The following is a 12,856-nucleotide window of genomic DNA, read 5'->3' as shown; positions in this document are numbered from 1 at the left end:
GTAGGCCTGGGAGATTGACAACTGATTCAAATTTGAGGCAGATCTTTGTTCGTATGTCCACACTAAAGAAATTTTTGTATAAGTAAATCTGTAGGGGGCGCTATGCAGCTAAAATCAAATTCCTTCCATTGAATGGGTGTAGGCCTGAGAGATGTACCACTGAGTCAAATTTGAGCCAAATCAGTGTTCGTATGTCCAAATTAATGCAATTTTTGTGATGGTAAATTTGTAGGGGGCGCTATCCAGCAAAACGGCAATTTCTTTTGATAAATGGGTGTAGGCCTGGGAGACTGAAAATTGATTCAAATTTGAGCCAGATTTGTGTTCGTATGTCTGAAGTGAAGTAATTTTCGTGAAGGTAAATTTGTAGGGGGCGCTACTGAGTGAAGTGGCAATTTCTTTTCTATAAATGAGTGTAGGCCTGGGAGATTGACAACTGACTCAAATTTGAGCCAAATTGGTATTTGTATGTCTAGCGTGAAGTAATTTTCGTAAAGGTAAAATTGTAGGGGGTGCTATGGCACCGAATTTGAATTTTTTCTGATAAATGGGTGTAGGCCTGGGAGATAGACGTCTGAGTCAAATTTGAACCAAATCTGTGTTCGTATGTCCGAACTGAAGCAATTTTAATTAAAAAATATTTTAAAAAATTTTAGGGGCGCTGTAGTGCAAAATTTCAATTTCTTTTAATAAATGGGTGTAGGCCTGGGAGATAGATTTCTGAGTCAAATCTTAGCCAAATCGGTGTTTGTATGTCTAAGCTGAAGCAATTTTTATGATGGTAAATTTTCAAAAAATCTTCGCAAAGTTTGCAACCTCATTGCAAAAAAACGGTGACATCGATTCGAAAAATTCGGCTAACTTTTGATGCCCCACTTCTCTAGATACTGTACACCGATTTTCAGCTCATTCGGCCAAACGGCCAAGGAGAAGATAGTTAAAATACGTCAGCGAAAACGCTGACTCAGCATTTTGGAAATTTCAATCCAATATAGCCGACTAAGGATTGGTTTTGGGGCGTGGCAATAACAATATTTTTTGTTTGTCTTTCATGATGAATCTGTGTACGATTTTCGTGGCTTTACAACAAACTTTATGTTGGACACGCTCCCATTGGCGCAATGCATTTCCCCTTTTCAAGGGGGCACTGCCGCAACATTTCTTTACCGACATCTACGAAACCTATATGTATATTCAATTTCTCGCACTTCTGAATTTAAGGCAAAATTTGGTGAGTTTTCGTAAATGTTCAGGGGGTCCAATTTCAGCTCAAAGAGCAGGAGAAGAAAAATTAAAACGCAAGCGGCATCTAAAGGCTCTCGCCAGGGCACGTCCAGTGGAAGTATGCTCATCGTTCAGCAGGTGTCGCTCTAGCACCAAATTTTGTGTCTTCTGATGAATGGGTGTAGGCCTGGGAGATTGACAATTGATTCAAATTTCAGACAAATCAGTGTTCGTATGTCCGAACTGACCAAAATTTTGTAGAAATAATCTGTAGGGGGTGCTATGAGCCAAAATTCAATTTGTTCCATTGAATGGGTGTAGGCCTGCGAGATGTACCACTGAGTCAAATTTGAGACAAATTGGTGTTTGTATGTCTGAACTGATGCAATTTTTGTGAAGGTAAATTTGTAGGCGGCGCTATTGAGCGAAATGGCAATTTCTTTTGATAAATGGGTGTAGGCCTGGGAGATTGACAACTGATTCAAATTTGAGCCAAATTGGTGTTCATATGTCTGAAGTGAAGTAAGTTTTGTAAAAGTAAATATGTAGGGGGCGCTATTGGTCCAAATTTCAAATTTTTCTGATAAATGGGTGTAGGCCTGAGAGATAGACGTCTGAGTCAAATTTGAGCCAAATCGGTGGTCGTATGTCCGAACTGATGTCATTTTTGTATATGTACATTTGTAGTGGACGCTATAGTGCGAAATTTCAATTTCTTTTAATAAATGGCTGTAGGCCTGGGAGATAGACGTCTGAGTCAAATTTGAGCAAAATTGGTGTTCGTATGTCTGAGCTGAAGCAATTTTTGTAATGGTAAATTCGCGAAGAAACTTTGCAAAGTTTGCGATGTCGTCACACAAAAACGGTGACACCTATTCAAAGAATTTGGCTAACTTTGGATGCCCCACTTTTATAGATACTGTACACCGATTTTGAGCTAATTAGGCCAAACGGCCAAGGAGGAGATAGTTAAAATACGACGTCAGCGAAAACGCTGACTCAGCATTTTGGAAAGTTCAATCCAATATGGCCGACTTCCGGTTGGTTAAGGGGCGTGGCCACAATAATATTTTTTGTTTTTCTCCTCATGATGAATCTGTGTACCAATTTTTGTGGCTCTACGACCAACTTTATGTTGGACGTGCTCCCATTGGCACAATGCATTTCCACTTTTCAAGGGGGCGCTGTCGCAACATTTCTTTACCGACATCTACGAAACCTATATGGAAATTACATTTTGCACATTTCTGAATTTTGGGCAAATTTGGTGAGTTTTCATAAATGTTTAGGGGGTCAAATTGAGCTCAAAGCGCAGGAGAAGAAAAAAAATAAAGCCGCAAGCGGCATCTAAAGGCCCTCGCCACCGGCACGTCCAGTGGAAGTATGCCATTGTTCAGCAGGTGGCACTCTAGCACCAAATTTCAGTTTTTTCTTAATGGGTGTAGGCCTGGGAGATTGACAACTGATTCAAATTTGAGGGAAATCATTGCTCGTATGTCCGAAGTAAGGAAATTTTTGTATAAGTAAATCTGGAGGGGGCGCTATGCAGCTAAAATTAAATTTTTTCAATTGAATGCGTGTAAGCCTTCAAGATGTACCACTGAGTCAAATTTGAGCCAAATCGGTGTTCGTATGTCCGAAGTAATGCAATTTTCGCGAAGGTAAATTTGTAGGGGGCACTAGTGAGCGAAATGGAAATTTCTTTTGATAAATGGGTGTAGGCCTGGGAGATTGACAACTGATTCAAATTTGAGCCAAATTGGTGTTCGTATGTCTGAAGTGAAGTAATTTTCGTGAAGGTCAAATTGTAGGGGGCACTATGGCTCCAAATTTCAAATTTTTCTGATAAATGGTTGTAGGCCTGAGAGATAGACGTCTGAGTCAAATTCGAGCCAAATTGGTATTTGTATGTCCGAAATGAAGCAATTTTAATAAAAAAAATTTAAAAAAACTTGAAGGGGGCGTGTAGTGCGAAATTTCAGTTTCTTTTGACAAATAGGTGTAGGCCGGGGAGACAGATGTCTGAGTCAAATTTGAGCCAAATCGGTGTTCATATGTCCGAACTGATGTCATTTTTGTAAATGTACATTTGTAGGGGCGCTATTGTGCAAATTTTCAATTTCTTTTAGTAAATGGGTGTAGGCCTGGGAGATGGACGTCTGAGTCAAATTTCAGCCAAATCGGTGTGTTTGTATGTCTGAGCTGAAGCAATTTTTGTAATGGTAAATTTTTGAAAAAAACTTTGCAAAGTTTGCAACCTCGTCGCATAAAAACGGTGACACCGATTCAAAAATTTGGCTAACTTTTGAAACCCCACTTCTCTAGATACTGTAAACCGATTTTGAGCTCATTTGGCCAATCGCCTTAGGAGGAGATAGTTAAAATACGTCAGCAAAAACACTGACTCAGCATTTTTGAAATTTCAATCCAATATGGCTGACTAAGGGTTGGTTTTGGGGTGTGGCCATAATAATTTTTTTTTTGTCTCCTCATGATGAATCGGTTGTACCGATTTTGTGGGTCTACGACAAACTTTATGTTGGACACGCTCCCTTTGGCACAATGCATTTCCACTTTTCAAGGGGCGCTGCAGCAACATTTCTTACCGACATCTACGAAACCTATATGTAAATTAAATTTCTCGCACTTCTGAATTTTGTGCAAAATTTGGTGAGTTTTCTTAAATGTTCAGGGTCAAAATTGAGCTCAAAGCGCAGGAGAAGCAAAAAGAAGACAATTTAAAGCCACAAGCGGCATCTAAAGGCCCTCGCCACGGGCACGTCCAGTAGAAGTATGTCCATTGTTCAGCAGGTGGCACTCTTGCACCAAATTCAATGTTCTGATGAATGGGTGTAGCCTGGGAGATTGACAACTGATTCAAATTTGAGGCAAATCTTTGTTCGTATGTCCAAACTAAAGAAATTTTTTTATAAGTAAATCTGTAGGGGCGCTATGGGGCCCAAATTCAAATTGTTCCATTGAATGGGTGTAGGCCTGCGAGATGTACTACTGAGTCAAATTTGAGCCAAATCGGTGTTCGTATGTCCCAGCTGATGCAATTTCGTGTAGGTAAATTTGTAGGGGGCGCTATTGCGCAAAATTGCATTTTCTTTTGATAAATGGGTGTAGGCCTGGGAGATTAACAACTGATTCAAATTTGAGCCAAATTGGTGTTCGTATGCTGAAGTGAAGTAATTTTCGTAAAGGTAAAATTGAAGGGGGCGCTATAGCGTCAAATTTCAATTTTTCTGATAAATGGTGTAGGCCTCAGAGATGATGTCTGAGTCAAATTTGAGCCAAATCGGTGTTCGTATGTCGAAGTGAAGCAATTTTAATAAAAAAATGTAAAAAAAAAAAACTTGTAGGGGGCGCTGTAGTGCAAATTTCAGTTTCTTTTGAAATAGGTGTAGCCGGGGGGAGACAGAGTCTGAGTCAAATTTCAGCCAAATCAGTTTTCATATGTCGAACTGATGTCATTTTTGTAATGTACATTTGTAGGGGGCGCTATAGTGCGAAATTTCAATTTTTTCAATAAATGGGTGTAGGCCTGGGAGAAAGATGTCTTAGTAAATTTCAGCCAAATCGGTGTTCGTATGTCTGAGCTGAAGCAATTTTTGTGATGGCAAATTTTCGAAAAAACTTTGCAAGTTTGTAACCTCGTCGCACAAAAAACGGTGATGCCGATTCAAAAAATTCGGCTAACTTTTGATGTCCCACTTCTCTAGATACTGTACACGATTTTGAGCTCATTCAGCCAAACGGCTTAGTAGGAGATAGTTAAAATACAACGTCAGCGAAAACGCTCTCAGCATTTGGAAATTTCAATCCAATATGGCCGACTAAGGGTTGGTTTAGGGGCGTGGCCATAATAATATTTTGTTTGTCTCCTCATGATGAATCTGTGTACCGATTTTCGTGGCTCTACGACAGAGGTGTCCAAACTTTTTTCAAGAGGGCCAGATCTGATAATGTGGACATTGCCAGGGGCCAGTGGTCCCTTCAGACATTTTTTAAACAATAAAAATTACATATAAATGCGCTGTTCTACACAATTTTATTTTCATTGTCACAGTATCATTTTTTTAAATGGCAGTGTAACCAAATCTAAGCCACTCAGGTGTGAACAAATTAAAAAAAAAGAAAAAAACAATTCTGCCTTCCTTTCACATCTGGACTCAGATAACATAGAACAAACTGTGTGAAGTATCTTAAACTTCCAAGTTGATAAAAATCTTAACCCCACATTCATTTTAAACATGACTTATATGAGTACTCATTACTCATATATTACTCAGTAATGCAAAGTCTGTTAACATTTAAGATGAAAACATATGACTCTTACTCTTGTCTTTCACAAAATCATTCAGAAAGTAATATTTGTGTCACATCTACAAGTACATAACACCAGCAGTTAGAGGCAACTAACCTGGCAACTTGGTATCCTGCCTTGGTGGCGAATTCATTGAACTCCCAGGTTCACATGAAGAGTCACTGTTGTGAGTTTAAAGCAGCTGGAATTTGCTTCACTCTTTTGGAGCGCTCACTCCCTGCTAGCTAGTCGTATGCGTTAGCATGTTTTGTCTGCTCATGTCTCTTTACATTGAATTCCTTAAACAAGGCAACAGTCTCTTGACAAATTAGGCAAACATAATTGCCTCGATTTTCAGTGAAAAAAAAAATGTAATTCCCATCTCTCCTGGAAGCGGCGGCCCTCACTGTCAACTTTCGTTTTTTTATTTACAGGCGCCGTGGTTTGAAATTAGCGAAAAAGGTTCACGGCAAAGTCACAGAGCCAGTTAGAGTTAGAGTGGTGCTGCCACCATGAGGTGAAAGGAGAAACTGCATTTTGAACCTTTTATGATTCATGTACTCGGACCAACAGTCCAAGCGGGCCATAAAGAATATAATATAAAACCCAAGCTGTGGGCCGTCTAAAATCTGACCGCGGGCCGTGATTGGCCCCCGGGCCGGACTTTGGACATGCCTGCTCTACGACAAACTTTATGTTGGACACGCTCCCATTGGCGCAATGCATTTCCACTTTTCAAGGGGGCGCTGCCGCAACATTTCTTTACCGACCTCTACAAAACCTATATGTAAATTGAATTTCTCGCACTTCTGAATTTTAGGCAAAATTTGGTGAGTTTTCATAAATGTTCAGAGGGTCAAAATTGAGCTCAAAGAGCAGGAGAAAAAATATGAATCTGAGCAACAATATAGCCGTTTCTATGGCAAACACATATTTGGCCTTATTTGAAAGCTCTCGAGCCCCCCCACATGTCTGTGGGGGGCATGTCGGCGTATGCGACATGTCGTGCACTTACACACACGTGACTGACCCTGACTGGGCGTGTCCCAGTGACTCCCATTCATTCTGAGCAGGTGTAAATATGCGATTTGTGCACATGTCATGTACATCTTCGGAAAGGTCTCAGTGCCGTGAATGTGAATATGTGAGAGTGGCGACAGTGGAGAAAGGCGACCGCGTCACTGGCGATTTCGTCCCCATGCGCCCACTGCAGACTCAATAGGCCCTGCGCCGGCTTTACTCGGCTCGGGCCTAATAAATAAATAAAAATAATAACTAGAACTGCGAGCAGTTATGAACGGGGGCCAAGCCTCTCCTCCCACTCGGACCCCAGGCCCCACAGAGCCCACGGAAGTCGTCCCCGAAGGACGTGGGTCTGGGGCTGAGCTGGTGGAGGCTGGGCCCCGTTCATAAGGGTTTACAGTTGGAGTTAGTATTCCACCGTCTGAGCCGCTGTATTCACTGGAATGGGACAAATGCACCAGTAGAGTGGAAGGAGGAATGTGTGGGACTGGGATTAGTTGGAATAGATTACACTCACATTGACCAATCATTACCAAACTTTGCAGCTGGTCTCAGGAGTGACCCCACATCATAACCACCAAATTTCACAGAAATCTGTAAAGGCATTTCAGAGATAAAATTTTCACTTTTTTGCAGCGCCCAATAGAGGCTAACATTTCTCAAATTCAGCTCATACCCTCAAGGTCACATGTCAACCAAGTATCTACTATTTGGTGTTGATGCCATTTGTTTTGTCCAAGATATGTAATAATTAACATTTTTTTTAGCTAGCTACAGACATTTATTCATTAATAATTTTCTCATTTTTCGATTGACCAAAATCCTTTTGATAACTTAGTATCATGTCCATGAGAAGATCATACATGCCAAGATTCACGCAGATCAGATAAAATCCCAAGTAATAGTTTGAAAGAGTAGGTTTTCCAGTTTTCACAATTTTGCCGGAATAAAAGTCCTCCCCCAAATCTGCCTGACCATTCCCATGTGATTCAACCCTGTTCAGAGAATCTGAGGATATGAGGTTTTTTAATGTGTGATATGCAGTGTGGGAGTTATAGACCAAAATGCATATGCCTTGGTTCTATGGCCCCCTGCTGGTGGACATATATAATTGTTTGCGTCTCAGTTCCGTGCAGGGGTCTGGACCAACCCTCCAAATGTCAGCGCTCTACCATGTACGCTTTAGGCTGCAGGAACAGTTGGAGCCGGATTCCCTGCATTCACTGGAATGGGACCAATGCATTAGGAATGCAAAAGGAGGAATGTGTGGGACTGGGATTTGTTGTAATAAATTACACCCACGTTGACCAATCATTACCAAACTTTACAGCTGGTCTCAAGAGTGACCTCACATCATGCTCACCGAATTTCGTGCAAATCGGACCTACTTTTTTTTTACTTGGTTTTTCTCTGTTTATAGTGCCCCCTATTGGAGATTTGTACCAAACTTGGTACAGGGCCTCTGGTTGACCTCTAAAACAAGTATGTTAAGTTTGATGTTGATAGCATGTAGTTTGAATAAGATATAACAATATGTGTTTTTTCGCTAGCAAAAAAATTGTTCATTTATAACTAGCACATTTTTTACAGCAGCAAACTGATTGTAATAACTTTAGATCAGAAGCCTCTGGAGATTGTCTGTGCAAAGTTTGAAGCCAATGGGGCTTAAACCCTAGTAGGAGTTCGAAAAAGTATGTTTTCGATATGTAGCGACTTAGAAAGAAAAATATGCAGCAGAAGTGGGTGGGGCCTATGTCAGAAGACTCATCTCTATCCAAGGAATACAAAGATGTAAAGTTTATGAATGTGTCATTTAAAATGTGGAAGTTAGAGGCAAGAACGCGTATTTGTCCGTTATAGCGCCACCTAGTGGAGTACATCCACAGTTTTTGCTCTGGTAGATCTGTGTCCTATTCTATAGGGTCTATAGAAATTTCACAGCCCTCAGCAGAACAGTTCAGCTGTAGGAAATGTTTGTTGTTTAACTTGTAATAAGCCACGCCCACATTGTTCAGCCACGCCCACCTTAGAGATATGGCCTCAGGAAAGGCCCTTCATCATACCCACCAAATTTCGTAGAAATCAGTGCAGCGGTTTAGGAGATATACATTTTCCATATTTGCAGCGCCCCCTAGTGTCCAACATTCACCAAATTCGGCTCATACCCTCACAGTCACATGACAACCAGGTATCTTAGATCTGGTTTTGATAGCATTTACTTTGAGATATGTAAGAGTTAGCATTTTTTAGCTAGCTACAGAAATTTGTTCTTTAATTATTTGCGCATTTTGCAACCAAACAAAATTCTTGTAATAACTTTGGATCAGGACCATGAGAAAGTGTATGTGCCAAAATTCACGCCGATCAGACAAATCCCAAGTCGGAGTTTGAAAAAGTAGGGTTTACAGTTTTCACAATTTTGCATGGAAAAATCTGGCGGAAATGGGCGTGGCCTAGCTCACGTGATTCAGTACTATTCAGGGAATCTGAAGCTGTAAGGTTTTTGAATGTGCAACATACGGTGTGGGAGTTATAGACCAAAACGTGTTATCCTTGGTTATAGCGCCCCCTATTGGTGGATATATGTGCATTTTTGCGTCTGAGGTCCCTGCAGGGGTCTGGACCAACCCACCAAATTGCACGACCGTACCATGTACGGTGTAGGCTGCAGTAACAGTTTTAGCGGAGACAAATAAAAAGAAGACTAGAACTGCAAGCAGTTATGAACGGGGGCCAAGCCTCTCCTCCCACTCGGACCCCAGGCCCCAGAGAGCCCACGGAAGTCGTCCCCGAAGGACGTGGGTCTGGGGCTGAGCTGGTGGAGGCTGGGCCCCGTTCATAAGGGTTTACAGTTGGAGTTAGTATTCCACCGTCTGAGCCGCTGTATTCACTGGAATGGGACAAATGCACCAGTAGAGTGGAAGGAGGAATGTGTGGGACTGGGATTAGTTGGAATAGATTACACTCACGTTGACCAATCATTACTAAACTTTACAGCTAGTCTCAGGAGTGACCCCACATCATACTCAACAAATTACATAGAAATCTGTAAAGGAGTTTCAGAGAAAAAAAATTCACATATTTGCAGCGCCCATTAGAGGCTAACATTTGTCAAATTCAGCTCATACCCTCACAGTGACATGTCAACCAAGTATCTCCTGGTCTCAGTAGTCACCCCATCATACTAACATAACTCATTAGAAAACCAGTTTAGCCGTTTAAGAAAAATAAATGTCTCATGTTCTGTTCTCAGTTCTGTTCTATCAGAGTAAGTTCTGTTCTATCAAATTCAGTTCTGTTCTATCAGACTCAGTTCTGTTCTAAAAGAGTCACTTCTGTTCTATCAGACTCAGTTCTGTTCTATCAGAGTAAGTTCTGTTCTATCAGATTCAGTTCTGTTCTATCAGACTCAGTTCTGTTCTAAAAGAGTCACTTCTGTTCTATCAGACTCAGTTCTGTTCTATCAGAGTCAGTTCTGTTCTAACAGAGTCAGTTCTGTTCTATCAGACTCAGTTCTGTTCTAACAGAGTCAGTTCTGTTCTAAATGAGTCAGTTCTGTTCTAACAGAGTCAGTTCTGTTCTATCAGACTCAGTTCTGTTCTAAATGAGTCAGTTCTGTTCTAAAAGAGTCAGTTCTGTTCTATCAGAGTCAGTTCTGTTCTATCAGACTCAGTTCTGTTCTAACAGAGTCAGTTCTGTTCTATCAGACTCAGTTCTGTTCTAACAGAGTCAGTTCTGTTCTAACAGAGTCAGTTCTGTTCTAAAAGAGTCAGTTCTGTTCTATCAGACTCAGTTCTGTTCTAAATGAGTCAGTTCTGTTCTAAAAGAGTCAGTTCTGTTCTATCAGAGTCAGTTCTGTTCTATCAGACTCAGTTCTGTTCTAACAGAGTCAGTTCTGTTCTATCAGACTCAGTTCTGTTCGAACAGAGTCAGTTCTGTTCTAAATGAGTCAGTTCTGTTCTATCAGACTCAGTTCTGTTCTAAAAGAGTCAGTTCTGTTCTAACAGAGTCAGTTCTGTTCTATCAGAGTCAGTTCTGTTCTTTCAGACTAAGTTCTGTTCTAAAAGTCAGTTCTGTTCTATCAGACTCAGTTCTGTTCTAACAGAGTCAGTTCTGTTCTAACAGAGTCAGTTCTGTTCTAATCAGTCAGTTCTGTTCTAACAGAGTCAGTTCTGTTCTAACAGAGTCAGTTCTGTTCTATCAGAGTCAGTTCTGTTCTATCAGAGTCAGTTCTGTTCTAACAGAGTCAGTTCTGTTCTATCAGACTCAGTTCTGTTCTAACAGAGTCAGTTCTGTTCTAACAGAGTCAGTTCTGTTCTAATCAGACTCAGTTCTGTTCTAACAGAGTCAGTTCTGTTCTATCAGACTCAGTTCTGTTCTAACAGAGTCAGTTCTGTTCTAACAGAGTCAGTTCTGTTCTAACAGAGTCAGTTCTGTTCTAACAGAGTCAGTTCTGTTCTATCAGACTCAGTTCTGTTCTAACAGAGTCAGTTCTGTTCTATCAGACTCAGTTCTGTTCTAACAGAGTCAGTTCTGTTCTATCAGAGTCAGTTCTGTTCTAACAGAGTCAGTTCTGTTCTATCAGAGTCAGTTCTGTTCTAACAGAGTCAGTTCTGTTCTATCAGACTCAGTTCTTTTCTAACAGAGTCAGTTCTGTTCTAAATGAGTCAGTTCTGTTCTATCAGACTCAGTTCTGTTCTAACAGAGTCAGTTCTGTTCTATCAGACTCAGTTCTGTTCTAAAAGAGTCAGTTCTGTTCTAACAGAGTCAGTTCTGTTCTATCAGACTCAGTTCTTTTCTATCAGAGTCAGTTCTGTTCTAACAGAGTCAGTTCTGTTCTAACAGAGTCAGTTCTGTTCTATCAGAGTCAGTTCTGTTCTAACCGACTCAGTTCTGTTCTATCAGAGTCAGTTCTGTTCTATCAGAGTCAGTTCTGTTCTAACAGAGTCATTTCTTTTCTATCAGACTCAGTTCTGTTCTATCAGAGTCAGTTCTGTTCTATCAGAGTCAGTTCTGTTCTAAAAGAGTCAGTTCTGTTCTAAAAGAGTCAGTTCTGTTCTAAAAGAGTCAGTTCTGTTCTATCAAACTAAGTTCTGCTCTAACAAAGTCAGTTCTGTTCTAAAAGAGTCAGTTCTGTTCTATCAGACTCAGTTCCGTTCTAAAAGAGTCAGTTCTGTTCTAACAGAGTCAGTTCTGTTCTATCAGACTCAGTTCTGTTCTAACAGAGTCAGTTTCTGTTCTATCAGAGTCAGTTCTGTTCTAACAGAGTCAGTTCTGTTCTAATCAGAGTCAGTTCTGTTCGATACAGACTCAGTTCCTGTTCTAACAGAGTCAGTTCTGTTCTAACAGAGTCAGCTTCTGTTCTATCAGACTCAGTTCTGTTCTAACAGAGTCAGTTCTTGTTCTATCAGAGCTCAGTTCTGTTCTAACAGAGTCAGTTCTGTTCTATCAGACTGAGTTCTGTTCTAAAGAGTCAGTTCATTCTAACAGAGCTCAGGTCTGTTCTAACAAGTCAGTTCTGTTCTATCAGACTCAGTTCTGTTCTAACAGAGTCAGTTCTGTTCTACATGAGTCAGTTCTGTTACTATCAGACTCAGTTCTGTTCTACAAGAGTCAGCTCTATTCTATAAGACTCAGTTCTGTTCTAACAGAGTCAGCTCTATTCTATAAGACTCAGTTCTGTTCTAACAGAGTCAGTTCTGTTCTATCAGACTAAGTTCTGCTCTAACAGAGTGAGTTCTGTTCTATCAGACTCAGTTCTGTTCTAACAGTCAGTTCTGTTCTATAAGACTCAGTTCTGTTCTAACAGAGTCAGGTCTGTTCTAACAGAGTCAGTTTGGTTCTAAAAGAGTCAGTTCTGTTCTATCAGACTCAGTTCTGTTCTAACAGAGTCAGTTCTTTTCTATGAGACTCAGTTCTGTTCTAAAAGAGTCAGTTCTGTTCTATCAGAGTCAGTTCTGTTCTAACAGAGTCAGTTCTGTTCTATCAGAGTCAGTTCTGTTCTAACAGAGTCAGTTCTGTTCTATCAGACTCAGTTCTTTTCTAACAGAGTCAGTTCTGTTCTAACAGAGTCAGTTCTGTCCGATCAGACTCAGTTCTGTTCTAACAGAGTCAGTTCTGTTCTATCAGACTCAGTTCTGTTCTAACAGAGTCAGTTCTGTTCTATCAGAGTCAGTTCTGTTCTATCAGACTCAGTTCTGTTCTAACAGAGTCAGTTCTGTTCTATCAGAGTCAGTTCTGTTCTATCAGAGTCAGTTCTGTTCTAACAGAGTCAGTTCTGTTCTATCAGAGTCAGTTCTG

Source organism: Sphaeramia orbicularis, unplaced genomic scaffold (genome assembly GCF_902148855.1).
Source record: "Sphaeramia orbicularis unplaced genomic scaffold, fSphaOr1.1, whole genome shotgun sequence".
NCBI lineage: Eukaryota > Metazoa > Chordata > Actinopteri > Kurtiformes > Apogonidae > Sphaeramia > Sphaeramia orbicularis.
The sequence above is the reverse complement of the archived record's forward strand: the minus strand, read 5'-3'. Positions refer to the sequence as shown.